The sequence below is a fragment of the Alligator mississippiensis genome, chromosome 5 (genome assembly GCF_030867095.1).
Source record: "Alligator mississippiensis isolate rAllMis1 chromosome 5, rAllMis1, whole genome shotgun sequence".
NCBI lineage: Eukaryota > Metazoa > Chordata > Crocodylia > Alligatoridae > Alligator > Alligator mississippiensis.
In genome coordinates, this window is record NC_081828.1 from 18,412,810 (window position 1) to 18,440,406 (window position 27,597).

Sequence of the window (27,597 nt, forward strand, 5' to 3'; positions counted from 1 at the left end):
GATTAAAGAGATTCTAAATTACTGTAATATATGCAATGTGGGCAAGAAATATAGGCTTCAAAAGCCTTTAACCGCATACCAGTCCTTTAATCTCATTTAGCTGGTATTGGACTAGCAAGAAATGCTACTATTTAGTGCAGGTTATTCATTTATTCAGGAAGTTTAATTTCCAAACTGATTCATAATTAAGTTAAATTCAAGATAGCAGCTTCTTATTCTACAATTTCTTACTTACACCAGTGGCTCTAAGTTAACTGTGATACTGGCAAATAACGTGACAAATCACACCAAATTTAAGCTGCAATACTGACAGGTACCTACCACACGATCCCAATGCAGGTTAAAAAACTTATTTCAGGAGTCAACATTTTTAGCCTTGGAATATAACACCGCACGTTAAAACTTGCTAAAACCAACATGGTATCATCTTTTATTAGATCGACTCAAATTGTTGGAAGAATGTTTCCAATGATTTGAGTCGGTCTAATAAAAGATACCAGATTTACCCAGCGAACCTCGTCTGCTTAAGCCCTTGGACCACCACGGCTACAACCTACACCCCTAAAACCAACTTGTGCGCAGGACAAGTCGCAGCTTGTGGCCAGGGTGCGACGAGAGCGCTTTCTGCAAAGTAATACGATAATATCACCAATAATCTCTCCACACCGATGCGCTAATGTGACACGATTTGCCGTTTATCGTCCTGCCTTCGGCTGGCCTGAACCAACACAACCTTCCCCAGAAGAAAGCCAACTCCTTCGCCTCAGAGGAAAAACCAGACACGCGGAGACTGAAGGGCCCGGCGGTGCGGGGTGACGGGTGACAACCAGGATGGATGGGGGCGCCGCAGTTTCGGGCTCCCGAATTCGTGCGCAAATCTCTGCTGGACTCGGGAAATATGGGGGGGGGGGGTGTCTCCCAGGGCCGGGACTACACACCCGACTCGCAGAGCTGCTAGTGCCCGGGGACGGGCTCGCAGCCGGCGGGAAGGCGAGAAAACCAGCTGCAAATCACCCGGGGTTTCGGCGCCCGGGGGTGGCAGGCCTGGGCTGGGCCGCCCGGGGAGGGGGCCGGGCCGGCAGCCGAGGGCGCGCACTGCCCGGCCCGGAGGCCGAGGCCGCGGCCGGGGACGACGTGGGGCAGGTGCGGACGCAGCCGCCCTCAGCCCCGGGCAGCCCGCAGGGCCCTCCGCAACGCGGCGGGGCAGGCACAGGCCCGGCTCTCCCCTGCCCTCCCGCCCCACTCACCACCGCCGCCGCCGCAGCCCGGGACCGTCTCTACGGGCGACCGGCGCAGGCCGACCTCTCACCCGCTCCCGCTCCGCCTCCGCCTCCTCGGCGGCGGCTGGCTCCGCCCAGCCCGGCCCGGCCCGGCCCGGCCCCGCCCCGCCCCGCCCCCGCCGGGCGGCGCTGTGCGGGCGAGGGGCGGGCGGGGGCTTCAGCACTTACGAAAAAGCGAGGCGGTGGCGGCGGCCGCGGGCCTGGGCCGGGGTGGGGGCTCACTTGACAAGCGAAGCGAAAACACGGCCAAGAGGCCGCCATGGGGATGAGGTACAAGTGGGACCAGAAGGAGGGCTGGCCTGACCAGGCAGCGGGGTGGTTGGCACCTGTGACTAGGAAGCGGGGTGGTTGGCACCTGCGGGCTGGACAGTTTCTAAGGCAGCAGGTCGCTGAGAAGGAGCCGTGTCGGCGGCAGCGGGGCCCGGTGTTTGGTGTGAACCCTCAGGTGGAGCAGAGCCAAACGTGCGCCCCCGGTTGCGCCCTCCCAAGCCCCTCGCGGCGCCTTTGCAAGGACCTCGCACATCCTGGGTGAGGATCACGGGCTTACTCTAACTCTCCTACTGATGTGTATTCGCACCGGCGGTGTTAGGCATGGCAGAGTCCGGTCCAGTCTTGACGAGGCACGTCAGTGTAACACATTGGTTCGTAAAATCAACAGGCCCGTGCTATGTATCACACCAGGCCACAAGCCCATGTCACTCCACCACTATCGTCCCGGTGCTGCCATTGCCGTGACATAAATCATGTTTTATGAAGGTCCTCCCAGGGGAACAACGTGTTTCTTTGCGATAGTGTGAAGTTGCTGTGAGTAATTATGACATGCCATCCCAGCATCACCCTGGCATAGCATGTGCCAGGACTAGCAGTTTATATCACAACACGCCGTCTTTTACAGAAGTTCACTGAGGCTGTCAAACATCCTCAGCCCTCGAGAATCGGAGCTAGTGAAACTCTGCGAGATCTGAAAGGACTTCCTTATATTTTTATATAAAATGTGTCCGTATACATGACATACCACTTTTATTGCTGTATTATGTACGAGATAAATCGTTATTCAGGACCATCCGTTAATCTTTACCTAGAAATTTCTCACACACATGAGAAAAAATATATATATAATCTCTCCTACCAGAAAAGACTTGGAATTTGAGTATCTTCCTCTTTGTTCAGGTTTGTACTGTAATGCAAGTGATTGTTAACATTACAACCTTGCAATATAAAGATTAAATTTTTACAATGCATCTTTGCATGAATGCGTATATGTAAAAAGAATTATTTTTTTTAATTATTATCTCTTTCCAGTAGTCTCCAAGCATGTTAACAGCTGTCTGGTGAAGTCAAAATCCCTGCCACAAGAATAAAGTAAAAAAACCCCGAGAACAACAACAACAGAAGCAGGAAGGAGGAGTAGGAGCAACAAATATGCTTATAACCATAAAGAACAGAAGAAAGATGTTAATGGTACTACAGCTTGTGTTCCTTGAGTACCATGAGTCCAATTGTACTGGATTCAGGAAGAAAAAACATATTTAGACAGTTTTCAACATTATCTAAACTGACTTTTCCAGACAAAATATTGTTTTGTTCATATGGTATAACATTATGCAGTCTGCCAAAGCTAATGTCAAATACTCTATGTCCCAATGGAAAGTTGATATCTTTTTAAATTTATTTTTAAATGGCTATAGCTTCATGATTCCCTGCTTGCAAGAAAAAAAACCCCCAACATATAGCTGGCAATTACAAAAAGGTGTCTGTGAAGCAGAGCAAACATTTGAATTAGAAATAGTTCTGGGAAAATGGATTAGTGGGCAGAAGGCATGATTCTTAAAGATGCATAGTAATGTGTAATGCATCACATGCACATCAGTGATCACCACCATCATGTGTGCATACATCCATATGAATATGAATTGACACCTCACAGTGGACAAAATCCAAACCTTGACCACTATATTAACTGCTTCAGAGAAAGAATAAACAATGAAATAATCAACAACAAAAACCACCATAACAACCTTTCCCTCTCAGGGAGAAGGGCCATAGAATCCCTAAAAACTAACCACCAAATAGTAATAAAACCAGCAGATTGTCCTTAACCATGAAGACTACATAAAAGAAGCCAACAGACAACTCTGACACCACCTACTACAAAAAACTAGCGGATGATCCTACTCCCCTTTTCACCTTGGAACTCAAAACTGCCATAAAATCATTTCCATCAGAACTACAAGAAAAACTACAGAACTTGATATCCCCACTACCCAACCCAGGGACTTTTTACATGCTCCCTATAATCCACAAATGAGGGAACCCAGGCAGGCTTCTCATATCTAACCATGGAACCCTCACTGAGGAAATATCAGGTCTCATCCAATCCATCCTAAAACATCTTGTCACCCGAAGAGCCAGTTTTGTCCAAGACACAACAGACTTTCTATGAAAACTTAAAAGCATTGACCACCTTCTTAGCAACACCCTCCTAGCCACCATGGATGTTACCAGCTTATATACCAGCATCCACACCAAGATAGCATTCAGTCCTGCCTTACATATCTACAAGAACAAGATTGCAACTCAGAGTACAGACCCAAAGATATTACCGAACTTATACACTTCATCCTCACACACAACAACTTCACTTTCGATAATCAACACTTCCTCCAGACCATGGGCACAGCTATTGGCATCAAAATGGCCCCACAGTATGCCAACCTTTTCATGAGCAACCTGGAAGAAAAGTTCCTCAAGGACTGCACCATCAAACTCTTGCTATACTTAAGATATAATTGATGACATCTTTATCATTTGGATTGAAAACCTGCCATGTCTGATTGATTTCCATCAGAAATTCAATATGCAGCGCTCCTCCATCAGACTATCTCTGGAATACTCCAACACCAACATTCAATTTTTAGACACAATGGTCACTATCCAGAATGGTAAAATACAAAACACTGTATCCAAGAAACCCATGGACCAACATACATATCTGCACAGAAACAGCTATCACCCTAAGCACACCAAGACAGCTGTAATATACAGACAAGCCCTCCAATACCACCAAATTTGCACTGAGAAGAACATCTGGGATTACCACCTCACCAAACTCAAAAAGGCTTTCACTCAACAAGGACACTCCTCCAGAGAGATAGACTGCACAATTGGAAGAGCCAACTGGATACCATGTGAAGAATTGCTGCAGTACAGAAGAAAAAACCTGCATGAATCGCACACCACTGGCTATGACATATCATCCCTCCCTGGAAACTATATCAAAAATCCTCAAACAATTGCAACCTGTACTAGAAGGAGATGGAGCTGGACCTGGAATTCTCCAGACAGCTCTCAGAGGCAGTACAGTCTAGGGACGTAGTTGTCATGGGTGACCTAAACTACCCAGACATCTGCTGGGAGGAGCAGTCAGCTAGATCCAGCCATTCACATAGGTTCTTAACCTGCATACAGGACCTTCACCTAACATAGGAGGTATACAGTACCAGTAGGGGAAACGCCTTACTGGACTTGGTCCTGGCTACAGGGGATGATTTGGTGGGAGATCTACTGACACAAGGTAACATAGGGGATAGTGACCGTCACTTGGCTGAATTCACTATCCGGCATAGGGTGGGAAAGATAAACAGTAGAGCAGAAGTGTTAGACTTCAGAAAGACTAACTTCAGTGTGCTCAGGAGACTAGTAGCAAGGCACTGAAGAACAGGAGAACTGGTGAGATAAGAGTCCAGGAAGAATGGTCATTCCTAAAGAAAGCAATCCTATGGGTGCAAAAGGAGCCACGAAAGGGGGCAAAGGGACCAAGAAACCCTCTTGGCTGAACAGGGAGGTCCAGAAAAGCCTAGGGACAAAAAAAGAGGCATATAGGCTGTGGAAGCGGGGGAGCTACCAAGGTGGAGTATACCTACTTGCCCCACACTTGCAGGGAGGCAGTTAGAAAGGCCAAAGCAGAAATGGAACTTAGCCTGGCAACAAAAATTAAAGACAACAAAAATTCCTTCAGGTATATAGGGAGCAAAAAGAAGGTGCAGGGTAGCATAGGCCTCTACAAGACAAACTAAAGCAATTAGTGACAGACACGGGGGACAAAGGTGAGCGCTTCAATGAGTTTTTTGCCTCTGTATTCCTGAACTCGGATCAGGACAAATCTCCCAGTTGGATCATAGACAGGCATAAAGGGGAAACCAGCCCACCAGCTGTTAGCACTGACCTAGTGAAAAGACACTTGGAGGTGCTGGATGTGTTTAAGTCAGCAGGCCCGGGTGATCTTCATCCAAGGGTGCTGAAGGAATTGGCCAATGTCATAGCAGGCCACTGGCATAGCTATTTGAACACTCTGGGTGCTCAGGTCAGGTCTCAGAGGACTGGAAAATGGCCAATGTGGTCCCTATTTTCAAGAAGGGGAGGAAGGAAGAGCTGAGTAACTATAGCCCAGTTAGTCTTACCTCTATCCTCAGGAAAACCTTTGAAAAAATTATTAAGGATCACATTTGTGGGAGTCCAGTGGGGAAAGCAATGCTAAAGGGCAACCAGCATGGATTCATAGCAGGTAGAACCTGCCTAACTAACCTTGTTTCTTTTTATGGCCAGGTCACAAAATGCTTAGATGCAGGAATTGAGATGGATGTCATCTACTTGGATTTTAAGAAGTTCTTAAATATGTTATCTCATTATATTCTCATAGATAAACTGAGCAACTGTGAGGTAGATGATTACAAGGTCAGGTGGGTGGCAAATTGGCTTAGGGGTTGCACCCAGAGAGTGGTGGTGGATGGGTTGGTATCAACCTGGAAAGATGTGGGCAGTGGAGTCCCACAAGGCTCGGTCCTTGGACTGGTGCTGTTCAATGTCTTTATCTATGACTTGGATGAGGGTGTGGAAAGCATTCTATCCAAATTCGTAGATGATACCAAATTATGGGCTGAAGTTAGCACACCAGAGAGTAGGGAATGAATCCAGGTGGATCTGGATAAGTTGGAAGAATGGGCAGAACAGAATAGGATGCAGTTCAATAAGAACAAATGCAAGGTGCTGTGCCTAGGAAGAAGGAATCACCAGCACACTTACAGGCTAGGGGAGGACCTCCTCAGCAGCATAGCAGTGGAAAGGGATCTTGGAGTCACTGTTGACTCCAAGATGAACATGATTCCAAGATTCGTCACTGTGACAAAGTGATCAACATGGCTAACTGTACTTTATCATGAATTAGCAGGTTCATGACAAACAGTTCGAAGGAGGCGATACTTCTCCTTTTTGTGGCATTGGTTAGGCCACAGTTAGAGTACTGCATCCAGTTTTGGGCGCCACATGTCAAGAGGGATGTGGACAACTTCAAGAAGGTTCAGAGGAGGGCCACTCATATGGTTAGGGGCCTGCAGGCAAAGCCCTACAAGGAGAGATTGAGGGCTCTGGATCTCTTCAGCCTCCACAAGAGAAGGCTGAGAGGTGATCTTGTGGCCGTCCACAAAATCATCGGGGGGGCAGCAGGGAATAAGAGATGCTGTTTACCAGGGCACCCCTTGTAGTTACTAGGAACAACAGCCACAAACTGATGGAGAGCAGATTTAGGTTGGAGGTCTGGAAGAACTTCTTTACGGTAAGGGTTGCCAAAATCTGGAATGGGCTTCCAAATGAGGTAGTGCTCTCCCCTACCTTGGGGGTCTTTAAGAGGTGGCTAGACATGCACCTGGGCTGGGGTCACCTGACCCCAGTGCTCTTTCCTGCCAACGGCAGGGGATCGGAATCGATAATCTGCTAAGGTCCCTTCCAACCCAAACATCTATGAATCTATGAGACCCAGTTCTCAAAGAGATCTTCCCAGAACCACCCATTCGATCCTTTAAACAAGCACTGAACCTCACCAACCTCATCACAAGAAGCAAACTTCATATGGCCCAAAGCACACTGAATGGATCCAGACCATGCTGGGACAAGAAATGCAAAACCTGCCAACACATCACTACCCCCACAAATACTACACCCCACAACAGAACCATCACCATCCCCAGATCTTACACCTGCACCTCCAGAAATGTAATATATCTCATCCAGTGCACTAAATGTCCTGATGGAAAATGCGTAAGAGAAACCAAACTACAACTGCGCACCAGAATGAACACACACTGGAAATCTAACAAAGACAAGAATACCCAATTACCTGTGGGGGCACATTTCTCACAAGCAAACCACTCTCCCTTCAATCTCTCAGTTCTAATCCTCAAAGGGAATTTACAAAATACCTTTCACAGACAAGCCTACGAACTTCACTTCATCACCCTACTGGATACAAAAAATCATGGACTAAATATAGACATTGAATTTATGACACATTATAACCTGCTTAACATCTGATTCCCCAGGTAAACCCTCCACTTTTTACCAGCTGTTCTCATTCCCTTCCCCCCACCCTCCTGTCTCTCATCCTTTGACTACAGCCACTTTCATTCCCCCTTTCCCACCCTCCCCCACCTGTCTGTTACCTACTGACCACCTCAATTAACATTTTAACTGACTGTCTTTCTTGCATAACCTGCCTAACATCTGACTCCCCAGGTACCTCTCCACTATTTACCAGCTACATTCATTCCCATTCCCCCCACCCCCACCCCACCCCAGCCTGTCTCTCTGTCACTGACTCCTCAATTTACATGTTCACTGACTGGCTTTCTTGCATGCATACCACCTCTATCTTCATGGGCTACTGGTGCTGCCTTTGTCAGGGGGGGCATGTGCCCCCCAGCAACCAGTCACTGACCAGGGGAGGAATCCCCGGCAGCCAATGCCACTGACCAATCTCACTGACCAGGGGGAGTCCCCCAAAGCCGATCATGAGGCGGCTAATCATTGCAGCCGCTTCTGGAAGTGGCTGCGGCCACTTCTGGGAGCGCCACAGCGTTCCTACTCCCTGGCTGGTGCTTGCAGGGGGGGCACTGGTGCTCCTGCCTACTCCCACTGCCCATTACCTAAGCTGTGAGTGCAGCCAGTTTGGGGGTGCACTGGTGATCTCAGGGAGTGCACGTGCACCCCCTACATGTCACCACTGTCTGGCTTCTTTACTATTCATTCCATCCAGGAAGAGCAGAGACCAACTGCAGATGCTTCCCCAGCCTGATGAAGGGTATTTGTACCCAAAAGCTTGCAAATAATAATTTTTCCAACTATTTGAGTTGATCTAATGAAAGATATCAGATTTACTCAAAGAACCTTGTCTGCCTTTGGCCTTAGACCAACACAGCTACAACCTTTTATACGTATTGGCCTCTGGCTGTTTAACCACTCTAGTTAGGAAGAGCATCTGCATAGGTTTCCTTAGCCTGACGAAGGGTGGTTGTATCCAAAAACTTGCTAAAAACAATTTTTCCAACTATTTGAGTTGGCCTAATAAAAGATATTGGATTTACCAAAAGATCCTTTTCTGCCTATGTCCTAGATCCTGTCACTTCATGCCCATGGGTCAAATTAATTGTGACTGTAACTATTATTTTTCATGGAATTAGAGCAGAATTTAAGTTGTTCTTATGTGTTCAAACGAATTCTGGTTGGAGTGATGCAAAACAAAAAATATTATTTGCTGTACTTAATGACTTATCACCCAACCAAATCATAAACCACTTCCAAAACTAATTTCATTTGTCTGTGCCCTGCAAGGGCCTAGCTTTGAAAACAGTTGAGTGCCTTAACTCCCACTGATTTGAATAAGAACTGTAGCACTTAAATGTTTTCACAGGAAGTGCTCAGTATCTGAGAAGATCTGCAAATGTGCAAGGACTTGCCTAGTGCCCAAACTGGCAAAACTTGCATTGACGTGTGTGAATTCTGTGGTTCCAGGAATTACTCAAAACCACGTTTGTTTCTAGAGGCAAAGGAGAGTATCATTAATGTTAAAAAGGTTATTACTTGCAAGCCAGATGTAAGTACTTGTTGGAACAGGTCAAGATTATGTTTTGGCCAAGTCTTGATTTTATATTTAAACATGGACATACCAGAATAAAATTCAAAGATTCAACATGAACCCTGAGCATTTATAAATTGTTGCCTTTCCTGTGTTACCTTCCAATGAAGCAGTTTGTGTTTTAAAGGTGGGCTTTCCTTTTTTCCACAGACTAGCTGAGTGTTTTCTTTTCAGGGATATCCTAGTTTGTAATACTAAACTTGGAATTGCCACAAATAAAATTCTGTGATGTTGCCAATTCACCACAATAGGCCAAATTCTGCCTTGATTTGCCTCCTGCCTCAATTTCACAGGGAGGAATTTGATGCTGCAACTGGAGAGAAAAAGTTATGAAGGAGAGGCCACTTATCTTTTTCAGATAGCTGCAGTAAGTATCAGACATCCCTGAGCATAGGACAGACTTCGCCACTAGGAAATATAGCAAGTAAGAGATGGATATTTTACCCAACAGGCTGACATGAAGTTAATACAGAACGGGTCCCTAAACCTACAGGAGAGTGAATCCACCAACAAATCCCTTACTTGAGATGTTCCACAAAAAACATATTTTATCTTCAGTCTTAAACATTTATGTGCAGCCACCAGATGAACTAATAAAGTACACCGGTATGACACACAGCTCTACCAACATATACATCATCATCACTGATGACAACCACACCTATGTTGCTACAATCAAGATAGAGAAGTGCTTGGAAGAGATCAGCTCATGAATTAAGTATTTAAAGCTGAACCTGAGAGGGATTATGTTGGTAGGCAAAGGAAAATATTTTGAAGAATTGGCAGCCACAGTGCAGTTTCCATAGGTACAATTTAACCCGTATGTTGGTAGCACTCTTGGATTTTTTGTTGATTCTAAGCCCTCCTATGGCTGCATCTGTGATTTCTGCTTTCAACCATCTCGAAATGACTATGAGCTCTGCCTCTCATCATAGTTATGCTCACTTTTGTTACATCTTGTATGAGCTACTACTGCAAGTATACAGTTTACATTTCCTCAGGATATTAACTTCAATTCAAGGGTCTTGGCTTTTAACTTCAAGTTGGCCAACTTATCTAAAAGATTGCCTAAAACTTGAGGATGAAGGCCATGGAAGAAAATACCACTCTGAGGCAAAATGGAGCATTCTCCCACAAAAGTGAAGTTAACCTGTACAAGAGACTGAGCTTTATTGAGGGTTGATCTGAGACTGGAACTAATTCTTGTAGGAACTAAGGACCACCACTGCAGGATATATATTTAAAAATATGAAACCCTATCAAAACAAATTCTTCCTAAGAGAGAAGGAGAGAGACAGAGGGAAAAATAATCACACATTACAGCTGTGAGTCACATCTCTACTGCAAGACATTCAGACACTATAATGAAGACTGGGTGATATAAGCAGAAACGAACAGAATCCCAAGCCTCAGACTTCTCTCTGGATTAACTATCAGGGGGGAAAACAAACCTGTGTGGGACCACCAGATGGCACTATTTCTTTATGAAAAATTACCCTAGAGATAATTTGTTTGACAATTTTGAAATATTAGATTACCCGTATGTCAGAGCACATTGATGGCATTTGCTTGTTGGCTCAGTAGACTGAAACCTGATTTAGACCTGTGCTTGCAACCTTTTTAGACTCAAGGTGCCCTTTATTAGACTCCAGGCATCCCTCAGATAATGCCAGCAGTAAGGGGGAAAAAGAGCAATTCTTCTGTTGCAAAGAACTCAGAAAGACCAAAACAGGTCAAAATGTTTGTGACACTATGGATTCCTAATTAAAAATCTCTCAGTTTATCTTGTGAATCATGTGTAAATGTTTGCACACACAATATTGAGTAGCTCCCGATGGCACCCTTAAGCAGATCTCATAACACCCAGGCTTCTGTGTTACCCTTGATGAAAATCACTGATTTAGAGTAAGGTATAGAGTCAGGTAGAGTTCATTGAATTTGGGCACAGAATATAGGTTTGAGTTGACATCTTTTCAGCCTTTTGACCAGAAATCACAGTAGCATCAGTTTAAGAACTGGCAGCTGGCAGTTTTGGCAATTTCCTACTTTGTGCCCAGTCCTGCAAATTTTATATACCCAGAACTGCTGTGGAAGACAATGAGAGTCCTATTCATCAAGGATTTTGAAGATCTCAGACTATTTACTTTAGCATTTTTCCAAGAAGACTCTCACCATCCCATTGCCATCAGTGCAGCTGCTTGAGTAGCAAGGTTGGCATACAAGAGACACAACAGTTTTTGCTACCATGCCATCTAACCTGGCTCAGAGCAGGCCTGCATGACACAATGGTAACACTGAAAATGCATTGCATCCCTAACATTGCCACTACCTGTGAACGGACACCAGCACTAGATTTAAAACAAACAACCACCAGCAAGCAAACAAGGGGGGAAAAAACCAAGTGTAGGCAACATTGTATTTTTGTTTTCCATATTTGTCCAGTTGGGTCTATGTTGTCTTCACTTGCACTTTTAGATACAGTGACAGTAACAGTTAAGCCATTTGGTTGTTGCCTGCATACTATAAGTAAAGAACAAATGTACAATACAAACACAATACAGACATACAGATATACAACTAATATTTCACTCTAGAGACTACTGCTTCCTTTTGGTTACACTGCCATCACATCCATTTCTAATTCATTGCCCTCGGTGTATTCTTTAAATAACAAAAGAAACCTTCCTGGCTTTTTTTCCACAACCATCTTTTGTTTGACATCTCCCCAACACTAATGCAACTGAATTACAATTCTTCTTGGCATAGCCAACCCTGTATAGATGATGCCAATTTAGCCAACATCGAATATTATAGTAGGCGAGTGGGATAGGTTTCTCTATTTTATTCATCTTCATTTTTATTATGTTATAGTTTACTACTAACTATATACATCAAAATAGTCTACTTCCATAAAATAAAGTGTTTTAATGGCCATTTAGAAGATTTTTTATGGTAACACAGTGGAAAGTCATTTCACTAGTTTTGTTCGCTAACTCCCAGTTAGAATGCATGAGGACACAAATTCTGCTCACCTTGAGGTTCATAGGACTATGCCACATGAATAAAGCAAGGAAGTTTTGGCTTAGCTAGGGAGTAGAATATTGGTGGTCTCAATCCATTTTCCAGGTACAGTAACAAGCATCACTATAGCTGGAAGCTTGACAATATGGAGACAAAAAACTGGACGGACATGAAGACAAAACTATTATTTGAGTACCTTAGGGATGACTGCCCAGATCAAGGGGCAAGCACACAGCAATAATCTCATTTCCATTTTTATAACAAGCAAGCTGAAAACCAAAGTGGCTAGGGACAAGACTTTCCTCTTAATGTTATAAACAATAAACAATTTAAAAAACCCTCTTTCTATTCAGGTTCATGGGTAAGGGTCTGCAGTGGCCATTTTGAGGATTCTTTCAGTTAACAATTATCTGCAAATACAGAGGCCTGGACTCCATGGTCCAGGAGGCCCCTTCCAATCCTGCGTTTGTGGGTGTATTAAAGGTTCCAATTTAACTTTATAAAATCCTGAATTCACCACCACACAAACCAAGCTACAAAGTTAAAGATGACCCAACATTTATTCTGCCATTTGAGAAATTACAAGACAGTCATGTTCCAAAGAGAACTCACATCCTCACTCTCAGGGCTGTTCTTCTCTAGGAGCAGTATAAAGAATATGAAATGAATTGTATTTTCAAAAATAACTGAACCATTGGCATCTTAGCCTAAATTCTGTATCTAAATCCAGTGTTTCTTATGTTTTAGGGATGGAAACCTTGGAGAGGGACATTAGGCTTGTCTTACAGGAAAGAAACAGTGGGAGTGGGGAAAGCTCTGTGACCTCAGATCCTCTCCACCTCTTCACGAAGACTGGGGAGAGAAATTACACATAAACTGGTATAAGTGATCAGAAACCAGTTCAAGTGTGTAACGCAACAGAAGTTCAGTGCATATAAACTGCTTTCAAAATGGCCAAAACCAATTTAAAATAAACCCGGAGGGATGTGGTCTCAGACTTAACTCAGGTTAAGTCTGAGGTTCAGGTTAAGTTAAACCTAAACTCAGGTTTAGGTTAAATTGGTTTATTGAACTTCTATCCCCTCCAGATTCAAGTTAATTCAGTCCCCTAGCATCCCAGGATGCTTTGCACCTCCCCCCCAAAACCCCTCACAGGGTGGGCGGACTAGCCTTGTCCTAAGCTGTCTGCTCCAGATGAGCAGGCTGGCATGCTCTAGTGCCCCCCAGCTTCTGGCCTGGGTCACTGCAGGCACATGGCTGCATTTCCAGAATCAAAAGTGAATGTCTGTTCACTTGCTTATTGATTCAATCTATGCAGTTTAGACTAATCTACAAAGATTGAATTGATTCAGCCTCAGGCTTTTTGACTGTCTGTACTTAGCCTTAAGGCAAATGTGTGCTCATGTGCATAAACATAAACACACACACACACACACACACACGGCTACAAGTTCTAGCAGTAGCTACCCAACTGTACTAGTGCTGTGCCCACAGGACTGCCAATGGGCACATGTATCTGGCAACTGAGTGAATAAACAAGGAAAGGCCATTCCTCGGAAGAGCAAGGGAGAATACAATATAATCCAAATGAAGTACAGAAACAAAAGGGAAAAGCCACTTAAAGAGAGGGAATGGCCAGACATAAGAAAGATGGTGGTATTGTGCCAGGGCACAAACATGAGGCCCCTCTACACAACCCAGCAGAGGAATGAGGGGACCACCAAAATAAATGCTGGGAATTAATGAGTTGGGCTTTGAATTTCCTGCAACTCCAGTACTAATTCTTATTACTAGCTTGTTAAACGTGAGGTGTGTGCTTCATACCTCAGAACCCAGCCCCAGCTGCAACCCCAGAGAACTGATGCTCTAATGCATTGGGAGAGCTTGGGGGAGGGAGATTTTAACTTAGACTTTTGGGCTGGATTCTCAGGCAGTGCTAAATGACTTAGCTCCCATACTGTTAATGGAGCTGCATTGATTTACATGTTCAGATAATCTGGATCTCAAGTGACATTTCTGTAATAGGGAGAAGACAGTGCTTTTAGCAGACACATTTGTCTTCCTGTTTCTTTGCCTTGAAGAACTTCCTCCATGTTTTTAGAACCACTGCTGGCTGACTGTTTCTCCAGGTAGTTTTGCTAATGCTGATCATTGATAAACCAGAGCCTAAATTTGACAGGCTTATTTTTAGATAAGCAGAATTCTTCTATAGTGGCGAGGAGAACACAAAACTGCTTCAAGATCACTGCGCTTAGAGTCCAAGCTAATTTTATTCCTTATGCAACCACTGAAGTCACCACTGAGTAAAAGCAATGTTCTCTCTCTTGCAATGGAAAGTAAGGGGCAGTACAGTCCATAACCAATTAAAATACACCCCATGAATTGCATTTTGTCCTCTAGCTGCACTTACAAGTAGGGTGATTAACTTGCTGACAAGTTAATCACTGCTTATAGTTCCTGTCCTCATAGCTTGGATGCTTCTTACTGGAAACTGAGGCTCAAAATGCAGACGCACCTCTGCCAACCTTCCATTTTTTTCCCCACTTCCCCTATCTTACTGTTGAAGTCAGATTAAATCAACCAATCCTGCCTCCTGTATCACCCACAAACCTGCAACTCTCAGCATATCATTTCCAGAGCCCAAATCTGGGGCTACCCTTCTTCAGTTTCCACCTTTACTTCCTAATATGTCTGCAAATACTGGATGAAAAGGACTGTTAGGCCAAATGTGGGACATACTCCATTTACCGAAGGGATTTTTTTCCCCTCAGATTATGGCAGTAGGATTTCAATGTATAAATCAGAGAAAGCTGGCAGTATGCACAGGAGAGCACCAGAATGACAATAATCTCATTTCCATTTTTATAACAAGCAAGCTGAAAAACTCCCTGGATCTACTATCTTATCTCCCAAGTTAAGGAAACCATTGTTAATGTATGAGTTTATTAGAAGTGCTCAAATAATCTTTAAAAAATTAAAAAAGGACTTGATCAGTTTTTAAAAAAAGATTTTGTGAATAAGAACGAGATTTGTTCAACAAATATTTTTGCAGTGCTTGATGAGTTCTAGTTCTGACTAAACAGAGAATTCCACAATTCGAAGAATTTCAGGAGCTGGGGCTTTAAGAAAATGACCAAATAGCATGACTCTTACAATAAAAAATGTCCATCAATAATGACTGAGCCAAGAACAGAAAAGATTGGCCCTTTATGGTAACAATTATTTGTGGAGTCAACCCAGTAAAAAGTTCCAGCTGTAAAGACTACCTCTCTCACTAGACTGATACATCATAAAAGCTGTATTAAACTTTTGTCCAGGATTCCAAGGATTCCTTCATTTTATTATTCAACTGTTCTATCCAGAATCCCATTGTTGGTGTCTGAAAGCACCCTTTATTGCAGGAGGTAGTTGCCAGAGAGAAATACCGAAGACAGCACTAGGCCAGTGCTTCTACAATGTCTTTTGACAGAGTCACTTAGTCTGTTACTACTTTTGATCTAAATTAGAAAAAAAGAGGTTTGGGTATGTGAACAGGGTCAGGTGGGGGCCACTACTCAAGTTATATCTGTAGCTAACAGCACAGTGAAGACAAGACATTTGTTTCTTATCTGTTCAAATAAGTTAACACAACACTACCCTTCTCCCATCCTTTGAATATCCTGTCTAGTTAGATGTTAAGCACTTTGTGGCAGGCACTTTCTCCTGTGGATTTGCACAGTGCCCAGCATGGTACAGCAAAGATCTCCCTTGTGGCCTCTAGCAACGTCTGCAATGAATCACAATGCAATAGCACATGTAATCAATTAACCCTGAAGTTTTGCAGGTCCACTGTAGCTAGAACATTCCCAAACTAGGCTGCTTATTTGGGCCTATCTTAAAACTCAGTAGGACCCAATTTCTTTGGACACCGAGTGCCATTACCACCCACTGGGTTCATCTGTAGTTGAGAGGGCAGGACCTCAGTTCTTAGTCCTTATCTACGCAGTAAACTCATAGCGTGGAGTCCTCAGCATGTGGCGCTGTTCCAGCAGGCTGTCTCCAAAACTAGAAATGGTCTAACCATATCCATGCAGTGCTTCAGGTGGGCTAACCACCACTTCTAAGTGACAATACCAATTAGCCTGCCCCCATGCCAACTGGGACTCTTGCAGCACCATGTTGATGTGGTCACATGGCTTCCAGTTGAGGAGGCCTAGACCTTGAAGCAACACAGTGTGGTTGAGCATGCCTCTCCAGAACTGTGTAAATTGACTGTGTGGACATGGCCTCAATTAGCAAATCAAGCAGAGTTTAATATCACTGGGGTATGCCTGTAGGGACTCACTTCTCTCTGCTGAAAAATTATTATTATAATTTTAAGGTTAACCAAACTCTTTTGAATCCTACCTAGGATTCAAACTACATGTGGGTTTTAAGTCAGGTCTTATTAGCAATTGCATTCATTTCTAAAAGAGTTCCTCAGTGAGGCAGCTCAAGAGCAAGCTTGTTCAAGAGCAGGCACTTACCTTTGAATGGGGAGGGTCAGATTGTACAAGTACCGGCCCCTTGCATGCAGCAATCCATTTTGATCCAGGCAGCCTGCTGGTTCCTTGATCAAAGTGTAGTAAAAAGACGTTAGCCCCCATAATTTTGCAGTAATGCTTGAGCAACAACCATATGATAGAAGTGTCTTATGACCATCTTATAACCCTTTTGTGTAAAGATCCGGAGGTTTAATGTCCAAGCTGTGGTTCTTACTGCTTGCCTTGCATTTTGAAATCATCTCTGTCCAGTGCCTTAAGGTTACGTTAAGATAAGAACAAAGTTTAACTAACTTTGTTGAAATTGCTCTTTTCTTCTGAGCATGCTGCAATTCTACCTTTGAGTGCGCACGTACTAACCCTGATAAGTCACATTAACCAATAACTAGTTAAGTACAGCCTACAAGATAAGACGTCACAATTAGGAACTGGTACTGCAGCCAATATACTTCTAGTACGTCAAGACTCTGTTGAATGTAAGCTATAAAAATGTGATTCCAGGCTGGACTCATCGTCGGCCCTGATTTGAGCTCTCTGCTCCTCGGTCGAACTGTTTGCAAACAATAAACCTAGATGGACCCAGCCTGTATGTGTGACTCTTTCCTTGAGGGTAATTGAACAAGCCTCCAGGGGAACGAAACTAGCTGTTTTGGCAACAATTTGGCGAGCCAGCCAGGAGCCCTCTGGACTACTTCGGGGCACGACGAGATCGGCAAAGGGGAGTCGTGAAGTGGCCACCGGACTGATCTTGGAGTCCGTCACGACCCCCGGGTCCGTGAGTGGGGCACCTGAAAGGTCAAAGGCATTCCTTTGAACGAGTCACCCAGGCTGAGTGGGTCCGAACAGACGGTGCCAGGGGTCCAGCAGAGTGAGTATTCACTTTCCTTGTGTCAATTGAATGGTCTCTAAGGGAATTTGGGGAGCCCTGAGGATTTAAGTGTTGGTTTTGGTATCCAGCATATTGGTCTGGATTTTGGATCCGGGGAAACCCTTTAGAAAAATGAGCCGCTGACCAAGTCTGAGACTATAGCTGAGCCTAGCTGCACCGATTCTGCCCAACAAGGTAGAGTCGAATGCAAGGGGGCTCAGCTGGAACCTTGTGACTCAGTGGACAGGGACCTGAGTGCATTTGTATATTGGTAGACACAATGGGTTCGGGTAGCTCCCGAGAAGAAGATTCTGCTTCCCCATTAGGATGCATGCTGAGGAATTTTGGTAAATTTAAGGGAGACTATGGAATAGAAATGACAAAGGATGACTTGATTATATTTTGTCAGAAGGAATGGCCCACTTTCGGGGTTGGATGGCCGGAAGTTGGTTCTTACAATGTAAAATTAGCTAATGCAGTTTCAAATGTGATAACCCGGGACGGCCACTGGGATCAGTGGCCGTATATAGATTGTTGGATAAGTGCTATAATGAATCCTGTTCCCCCATGGGTTCAGAAGTGTAAAAAGAAAATGTGTAAGATGTTATTGGCAAAAGACACTGGGAGAACAGCACAAGTCCTTCCTGATTCTGGTAGTGAGGGAGATCTGATTCAGGGACCAGGACACAGAGTTAGAACACAGTCACCTGTCAGCCCCAGTTCCAGGAGTCAGGAGTCACCATCATCATCTCAGACAGACTCTAGCCCCAGCTCCAGGAGCCAGGAATCATCACCATCATCCTCATCATTCTGAGAGGATCCTGACTTGTTGGGCAGGGAGAGGTCAGAAAGTCCCTCAGTAGTACCCCTAACTGGCCTCGGGGTTTCAGGAGAAAAGAAGGGAAAAGACCCAGAGAATCTCCCACCAACAGCTCCCCCTTATGAGGAAATGGACAGCTTCCCAGAGCCGGTAATTGCACTACGATACCGGCTCAGCTCAAATCAGCGTTAAAGCTCGTGGAATCCTGGCATGATAAAATCCCCCGCAGTTCCCATAACAAGAACCCCAATTACAATTGTCCCATGAGACAAGTAGTGACTCCAGGAGAAGGGGGGGAACAACCTTCGTTTACGTACCCTTTCACACGTCAGATTTGTTTAATTGGAAGAATCAAAATCCTTCTTTTAGAGAAGACCCCGATAAGATGCAAAATCTGTTTCGGTCAGTAGGGCAAACCCACCGTCCTACCTGGGCTGATGTTCAAATGATGCTGCATACCCTCCTGACCTCTGAGGAAAGGCGGATGGTACAGGGAGTAGCGGATAAGATAGCTGAGGAGCGGGTAGTAGCCCCTGGAGGGGACCTGCGTGCTGTATGTCCTATTGAGAGTCCCAATTGGGATAACGACTCAGAGGAAGGGAGAGATCTGAATCGTCAATATCTGGGGATTATAGTAGAAGCTCTGGGTAAGGCAGTACCACGGGTACCAAACCTCTCCAGGATATGCGAGGTCCGCCAAGGAAAGGATGAATCTTCCTCAGCCTTCCTCGAGCGGTTGTATGATGCCTTTAAGAAATTTAGTGAAATAAACCCTGAGGCTTCAGAAAATCACCGCATGGTGAATATGCTGTTTATTGAGCAGGCCGCCCCAGATATAAGGAAGAAGTTGCAAAAAGTTGAAGGAGGACCAGGGAAACCCCTTTCAGAGCTAGTGGAAATTGCGTATAAAGTCTATGGGAACCGGGATCAAATAGCAGAAAAGAAGGAGGAGAAGCGTGGACAGAAGCAAATGGCCATGCTAGCAGCCGCCTTAAGCAAGAGTACTAATGGCAATGGAGGATGGAAAGGGCAACCAGAGGGGGGGCAGAAGAAAGGAAGAGGTCGGCCGCAGCCGGATGAATGTGCATATTGCCGGGAAAAAGGACATTGGAAAAAAGATTGTCCTAAGCTACGGGATAAAAAGAGGGAAACCCAACGAGGGGACCGCCAGATGCTAGCGGAATCCTCGGGAGAAGATTCTAGTTGAAGGGTCCAGGGATTCAAGGCCACTGCCCTACGGACAAACGCCCGGAAGGATCCCATGGTACAGATTAGGGTAGGTGGCAGAGATTATGAGGCCCTAGTGGATACTGGGGCCACCTTTTCAATGATTCCTGTGAAACCCCCTTTAGCTAAAGGAAGCGGAAAGTATGTAACGGTAGAAGGGATAGAGGGAAGACGGATCAGATTGCCTGTATATAAGCCCCTCCTCACGAAGATTGGGAATAATAAGCTGGAGCATGCATTTGTAGTATCACCTGCCTGCCCAGTAGCACTCTTGGGATGGGATTTGCTAACAAAACTGCAAGCGGAAATCTTCTTCCGTGAAGATCAAATCGTAGTGCAATTACCGGTAAAGCAAGGCTCAAACTACCAGATGGCTTTACGGACAGTTGAGACAAGATCAGAACCCAAAGGGATTGAGATTTTAGAAAATGTGGATCCCTATGTATGGGCAGGCGGAACTCCTGCCCGAGCAAAATATGTACACCCTGTAAAAATTCCCCTGAGGGAAGGAGAAGGTCCTGTGTGTGTCAAACAATATCCTCTGAAGAAAGCCACTCGAATAGGCTTGAAGCCACTAATTGAAAAATTTAAGAGGTATGGGTGGTTAATAGAGGGATCATCCCCCTTTAACACTCCAATCTTGGGTGTACCCAAAGCAGATGGAATCTCTTTTAGGCTGGTACAAGACTTAAGGGCCATAAACAAAAAGATTTTAGTGGACCACCATACAGTCCCAAATCCCCACACCATCTTAACCCAGGTTCCAGCGGATGCTGAGGTATTCTCTGTGCTAGATTTAAAAGATGCTTTCTTCTCTATTCCACTACATGAAGATAGTCAGAAATTGTTTGCCTTTGAATGGGAAGATCCAGATACATACTATAAGACCCAATTGTTGTGGACGGTATTACCTCAGGGATTTGCTTCATCTCCTCATTTTTCGGAACAGCTTTGCAAAAAGATTTGGAGCACTGGAAAGAGAGACACCACGAAGTGGCACTGTTGCAATATGTTGATGATTTATTAATAGCAAGTCCCGACTTACAGACGGGGAAAAAGGCGACAGAATCCTTACTGAATACCCTGGGACAGAGAGGGTATAAGGTGTCTAGAGAAAAAGCTCAAATTTGCCAACCAAAGGTTACCTTTTTGGGATATGAGATTAAGAAGGGGATTCGGGCTCTGAGCAAGGATCGAATTCAAGCAATTCAGGATATGCCTGCTCCCAGGAACCCTAAAGAGCTGCGAGCTTTCTTGGGTTTAACCGGGTTTTGTAGACTGTGGATTCCTGATTATGGGGGAAAAGCCAAACCCCTATATGAGTCCCTCACGAAGGAGGGTCTCACAAATTGGAAATGGACTAAGGAAAAACAACATGCATTTGAATTACTGAAAGCTGCCCTCTTGCGACCCCCAGCATTAATGATCCCAAATGGGCACAAGCCCTATAGACTATATGTGCATGAAAACAAAGGGGTAGCTTCAGGAGTTTTAACTCAGCCAGTTGGTCCAACTTGGAAACCAGTGGGATACTACTCCAAGGTCTTAGACCCGGTGGCAAAGGGGTGGCCTGCATGTTTGAGGGCTGTCGCCGCCACTGCTACCCTCGTGGAAGAGGCCCAAAAGATTGTTATGGGAGCTGACATGGAGATACACACTCCACATGGGGTTCCCCAGATTCTCGGAGGAGAAGGAGGGAAATTTTTGAACCCCTCCAGACAATCGAGATATGAAATCTTCCTTTTATCTAATCCAGGTCTTACCTTTAAGCACACCACTGCCTTAAATCCAGCAACTCTACTGCCGGAGCCGGGGCCTCCGGGTCATGACTGTTTAGAAGTATTGACACAGACAGTACTAATTCGCCCTGATTTGAATGATGACCCAATTGAGAACCCGGAGGAGGAATTCTTTGTAGATGGTTCAAGCAGTGTGATACAGGGTGTGCGATATACCGGATGTGCTGTGGTGACATTGACAGAAACGGTATGGAAAGAAAAGCTCCCTGCAACATGGTCAGCACAGGCAGCGGAGCTCGTGGCCCTAACTCGTGCACTAGAATTGGGAAAAGATAAAAGGGTAAACATTTTTACAGACTCACGTTATGCCTTTGCCACTGTTCATGCCCATGGGTTGTTGTGGAAAGAGCGGGGATTCATCACGGCCTCTGGACAAAAGATTGCCAATGGCCCACAAATAATAATGTTATTGGAAGCCCTCCGGCTACCAAAGGAGGTGGCCGTGGTACATGTAAGAGCCCATGGCAAGGCTGCAGATGAACGCCAGAAAAGGGGAAATGCAAAGGCTGACATGGCAGCTAAAGAGGCAGCACAAACAGGAGGAGAGGCAGCGTTCCAGGGCACGGCCCATGAAGTGTCTTCCTATTTAGAAAATTGTGAAGTAAAATATGGTCCAGGGTCAGATAAGCTAGCCGCTGAACTCAAGGCTAGTAAAAATTCACAGGGATGGTGGATCGTACCGGGAGGGAAAGTGTTGATACCTCGAGCCCTTCTGGGAGAGATACTCCACCGATTGCATTCTTCCACTCACATGGGAAGCACAGCAATGGGAGATTTGTTGACTCGTCAAATGGTAGCCCCCAGACTTTATTTGGATGCCCAGAGAGTGGTCTCTCAGTGTCCAACTTGCCAGAAGGTGAATCCAAAATCTGCCAGACCACCAGCTCCCATGGGAGGAAGACCGTGGGCTCAATATCCTGGACAAGCTTGGCAGATTGATTTTGCTGAACTTCCTAGATCCGGCCGATACCATTACCTGTTGGTACTAGTTGACCAGTTAACTGGGTGGGTGGAAGCATACCCCACGAGAACAGCTACCGCATCTACAGAAGCACGGGTGCTACTCCACGAGTTAATACCCAGATTTCTGTTACCTGAGTCTATTGAGTCAGATCAAGGCAGTCATTTCGTGGGGAAAATAGTACAGGAAGTGTCCAAAGCTTTAGATATCACTTGGAAACTCCATGCTCCATGGAGACCCCAGAGTTCAGGCCAGGTGGAACGCATGAATAGGACACTGAAGGCTATGTTGACAAAAATTTGTATTGAGGCTCATTTGAAATGGCCACAGGCACTCCCACTGGCTTTAACTCGTATTCGTAGTACACCACGTAGGGGAATTAAATTATCACCTTTTGAATTGATGTTTGGTATGCCTCCCAGGGTCTTGCCAGCAGGATGGAGGGAACTAGTTACTGTAGAACTCAGTAAATCTGAAATTTGGAAACACATTATTGCCTTGCAGTCTGTTTTGTCTTCTCTACACAGGTTTGCTGCATCCTTCCAGAGCCTTCCGCTTGATGCACCAGCCCACAACTTCAAACCGGGTGACCAGGTCCTGGTACAGAAGTGGAAAAAAGATCCTCTTGTGGAAAAGTGGGAAGGACCCTATCAGGTGTTGCTGACTACGCACACGGCTGTCCGCTTATCAAACAGCGACAAGTGGACCCACTATTCAAGAGTGAAGCCTTTTCATCTGGAGGACACCAACTCCCAGGGTGTGGTCACTCCGGAAGCTGACAACACCCGGGAACAAGAAGCTGACAAGTGGACAAGTGAATCAGTAGGAGATCTGAAGTTACGTTTACACAAATGTGGACTCTAATCTATTTTTTTGGCTACCGTGCATCATGACCCTTCTGAGATGGATTGTTCGATCAGTTGTTAACCGTGAAATGTTTGTACACTATCAGAAATTGGCTATCGCAGACACTTATTAAAAATTTAGAGTAAGAAAGCATCTGAGGGGGGAGCTGTAGTAAAAAGACGTTAGCCCCCATAATTTTGCAGTAATGCTTGAGCAACAACCATATGATAGAAGTGTCTTATGACCATCTTATGACCCTTTTGTGTAAAGATCCGGAGGTCTAATGTTCAAGCTGTGGTTCTTACTGCTTGCCTTGCATTTTGAAATCATCTCTGTCCAGTGCCTTAAGGTTACGTTAAGATAAAAAGTTACTAAAGTTTAACTAACTTTGTTGAAATTGCTCTTTTCTTCTGAGCATGCTGCAATTCTACCTTTGAGTGCGCACGTACTAACCCTGATAAGTCACATTAACCAATAACTAGTTAAGTACAGCCTACAAGATAAGACGTCACAATTAGGAACTGGTACTGCAGCCAATAAACTTCTAGTACATCAAGACTCTGTTGAATGTAAGCTATAAAAATGTGATTCCAGGCCGGACTCATCGTCGGCCCTGATTTGAGCTCTCTGCTCCTCGGTCGAACTGTTTGCAAACAATAAACCTAGATGGACCCAGCCTGTATGTGTGACTCTTTCCTTGAGGGTAATTGAACAAGCCTCCAGGGGAACGAAACTAGCCATTTTAGCAACAAAAGTGAGAGTAGCTGCAGTGTTTTCCATCTGATGTGCATGATGGGGTACTGGTGGGTTGGATACACAGCCTTCTGCTGGGCAAAGTGTAGTTCCCACATTTAAAGGAATCTTGCCTTTTATACTAAGCATCACAGTTCTTGCTAGTTCAGAGAAGCATGAGCTTCTGTAAGGCTGCAGCTTCAAAGTAGGTTGTTGCTTATGAAAGCAACCTTTCCAAACCAGTTAGTCTCTATGGGTGTTTGTAGTTGACACTTTAAAGCAGGTTTAAAGTGGGTTAAATACCTTTTGCATTGCTTTAATGGCATTGCTGTTTGCACATTTGGCAGCGTATTGCGCCAGCCGCTGTAGCATATTCAGCAGCATAATGCACCTTAAATGACTTTGGGATGCAGAAAATGACTTTGGGGTGCTACAAAGTAAAACACCTCTGAGGAGTTTTAGTTTCCTACCCTACAGCTGTGGAGAGAAGCACCGGGCTCCATGCGGCTCAGGGCCTGTGCAGGCAGACTATGCAGGAAGACTGGCAGCAGCCTGGGAAGGCATGCTCCACAGAAGGAAAAAAAAGAGAACCACCCCAAGCCTGCCTGCATGGGGCACAGGGGAGCTGCACGGGGGCCTGGTGTTTCCCTCCATGGCTGCAGTACCCCCCAGGACTGCCCAAGACAGGTGCCTGCGGGAGGGTGCCGCTGGGGGGGGAGGGGGGGGGGCGGCACCGGTGCTGTGGAGGGAAGCACCAGCCCCCCACAGCTCAGGGACCGCTCTGTCCACCACCAGTTCACTCTCCCTTCCCCACCACTGAAGAGGCAAGTGAGGATCGGGCTCCAACACAGGTGTACATGACAAGGGGGTTTATTTCGCCTTAAATTGAAGTGGTGTTTTTAAAAGAAAATTGCTTCAGTTTAGGGAGAATTAAACCCCCGTGTCATGTACAAACCCCCTATAGTGCCACCCTCCCCTGCCTCCTGCCTGACTTCAGTCTAACATGGCTAACCACCCTCTCAGCTCTTGCTGGAGCCCTAAGAAAGTTTTCTTGTGGTTTAAATGGGTTGACTTGCTCAACAGATGCTCTGTTCTGCTGCAGGAGATTCTAAACTATTTAATAGTCTCTGTGAGTCAGGAATGAAATAGAACTGGGATAAGTGGGAGCATCAGGGGAAATGAACAGACTTCTCTGGAATGTAAAGAATTCAGATAGGTCTGGAAAAAGACCATGGAATTTCCTCCTGACATAACCAATAGCCAGGAAAAGTCTTTTTCTTAATTAAAAGATACATTACTTCCTGCATTCTTAATTATGAGTTTAACTAGAAACCTGTACATGGTCCTACATTCGGTTTTGCCAGCTCCCTGTTTGTGCTTATTTTACATTGCAGTTCCTGGCATACACAGTTATACAAAAAGAACATTTACTGTGCTTGGGTTTGTTACATTAGTCCTGGGCTTAATAGGTCTGACCCTGGTGTGACAGACTATGGTCTTGCTGTAATATTTCTGGTTTAAATTAGTTCATGTTGCAATAATGCTGCATGCTTCAGTTTTCCTGACAAATTTGTACATGGGAAAGAAGTGTTCATAGAATTGCTGGCAGGACCCAGAGCTCCTTAATGTGGAAGGAGACAAAAGGCACCTCTATCAGCAAAGTAACTTTATTGACATCTCAGGAGGTATCACCCAGGAGGCATCCAGGGGAGCAGAGAGATAAGCATAACAATGGGTAGAGCAGCCTGAAAAAGCAGCGAGGGAAAGTCTGAAGAGAAGTAACAGAAGAGCTTACTTGGCTGTGCAAACTGGAGAGAAAACAGCCGGGCTTAGAAGGAATGGGGGCCCTCCCCATTCAAGAAGCCATACTTGGGCTGGCTTCAGGGGTACTTGAAACCTAGTCAACGCTGGAGCTCCTGAGCAAGCACTTCCCCGAGGGAATCTGTGACAGCTGGGCTATATATCATATGTACTCAAATCTAAGATGACTTTGAATTGAAGGTGACCTCCCAATAATTGGATTCTACACATGGAAAATGTATAAATTTGTTATAATATTCCATGTATAGAATCTAATGACTGAAGAGTCATCTTAAATTTATCCCCCCCAGCCCACTGAAGAGGAGAAGGCAACACAGCGGGGAGGCGGGTGCTGGGGTTGGAGTCAAGCATCCTGCCTCCTGCCCCCACATACCTGTTCCCCCACCACTTGCCTCCCCTGCTGCCTATCCTCCCTGTGGTGCCTGTACCAGATCCCTTCCCCCACAGCCGCTTGCTCTCAGTCACAGCTCCAGCTCAGGCAGTGCTGAGGCCCAGAGCACATGGTGTCTCCAGCCTTGCCCTGGCCAGGCAGCAGTGATTGTGGGGGCAGAAGTTCCTACCCTGGGATCAGGTCCGAGCTGGAACAAGAGGCAGAGCTGCTACCACCTGCCTGTGGCTGCCTGGACAAGCAGAAGCCAGAGACACCATGTGCTCTGTGCTCTGGGCCGGAGCTGCAACTGAAGGCAAGTTGCAAAGTGGGGATGCATGGGAAGCAGGGGGCAGGTGGTGGATTGGAGGGTTCAGGTTAGGGTTGGGGTTGGGCCTGGAGCCAGAGTTGCAGCTGCCTGCCCCCTCAGCTTGTACTCGAATCCAAGATGAAGGGCTCCTCCCTTCTCCCCATGTTGAATGGGAAAAAACCCCTCAACTTGGGTTGGAGTAAATATGGTAAAAGGAGTCGGACATAAGCTGTGGACATAAATGGTCCCCTCGCTCAGTCACCTGGTTGGGTTTGATTGCTGAGCTGTCTTCTCAACCCTGCTAAAATATCACAGGTGCACAATGGAGAGGGTAATATTTTGGAATATCACCTATGAAGTGAGCTCTGCTCAGACCTTTCCCACAAAATACTTCTGGGGCTGGTGAGGGAGCAAGAAGCTTAATTAAGTTATAAATGGGATGATACATTATTTTTTCCTGTCACAGCAAAGGCCTGGACTTTATGGCCTGGAAGGTCCCTTCCTGTTCTATGTCTGGTGCTCCTACATGAAAGTTTTTAGAGTGTTGCTATTAATGAACAATTAGAAAGGCTTAACAATATCTAGGCTTTGCAAACTACAGCAATTGTTCATACTTGTAATGTGGCTGGAAAGGAGACTAGGGAAACAGAAGTAAACCAGTGACTTGTCCAGGTCATGGAAGGAATTGGTGACAGAGCAGAGAGATGGCAGAGGTTCCTGATCCCCAGGTCCACACACAGGGCAGAGCTATAGTGTCATTGCAAAGTGAACTTTAGTGACCAACACACAGACTAACCCAGGCCAAGCATGACCAGCCATCTGCAAATCTACAGTTCAGTTATTGTATCTGTGCTGTTAGGGTACCTGCCTGCCTGCACCTGAGGGTATATTCCCAGCTCCTTTGTGTGAAAGCAAATTGAGCCGTTCTACAGTCATGTCTACACCATGCATTTAATATACTCATCAGAAATGCCCTCAAGCACACTGTGCTGCTCCAGGCAGTCTGCCTCCTAAACCAGAAGCAGTGGAGGCATGTCCAGCCTGCCTACACCTATGCTA

The 27,597-nt window shown here is 45.4% G+C and overlaps 1 protein-coding gene and 1 long non-coding RNA gene across 4 annotated transcripts in view; one reads left to right on the forward strand and one right to left on the reverse strand.

Moving 5' to 3' along the window:
• GNG12 (G protein subunit gamma 12) overlaps positions 1–1,343 on the reverse strand; it is a 78,579-nt gene extending 77,236 nt beyond the window's left edge. Inside the window, exon 1 of one of the 3 annotated variants that reach the window (XM_059727930.1) lies at positions 1,251–1,343. The gene's annotated coding sequence lies outside the window, so the exon portion shown is untranslated. Of the gene's footprint in view, positions 1–1,247 lie in introns of all 3 variants that reach the window. The other 2 variants (XM_059727928.1, XM_059727929.1) reach the window with 2 other exon arrangements.
• Positions 1,344–1,444: 101 nt separating this feature from the next.
• LOC132250748 (uncharacterized) lies at positions 1,445–11,029 on the forward strand. Its single transcript, XR_009462343.1, has 2 exons — positions 1,445–1,808; positions 2,583–11,029. It is a non-coding gene; the product is annotated as an uncharacterized LOC132250748 (long non-coding RNA).
• The last annotated feature ends 16,568 nt before the right edge of the window (positions 11,030–27,597 follow it).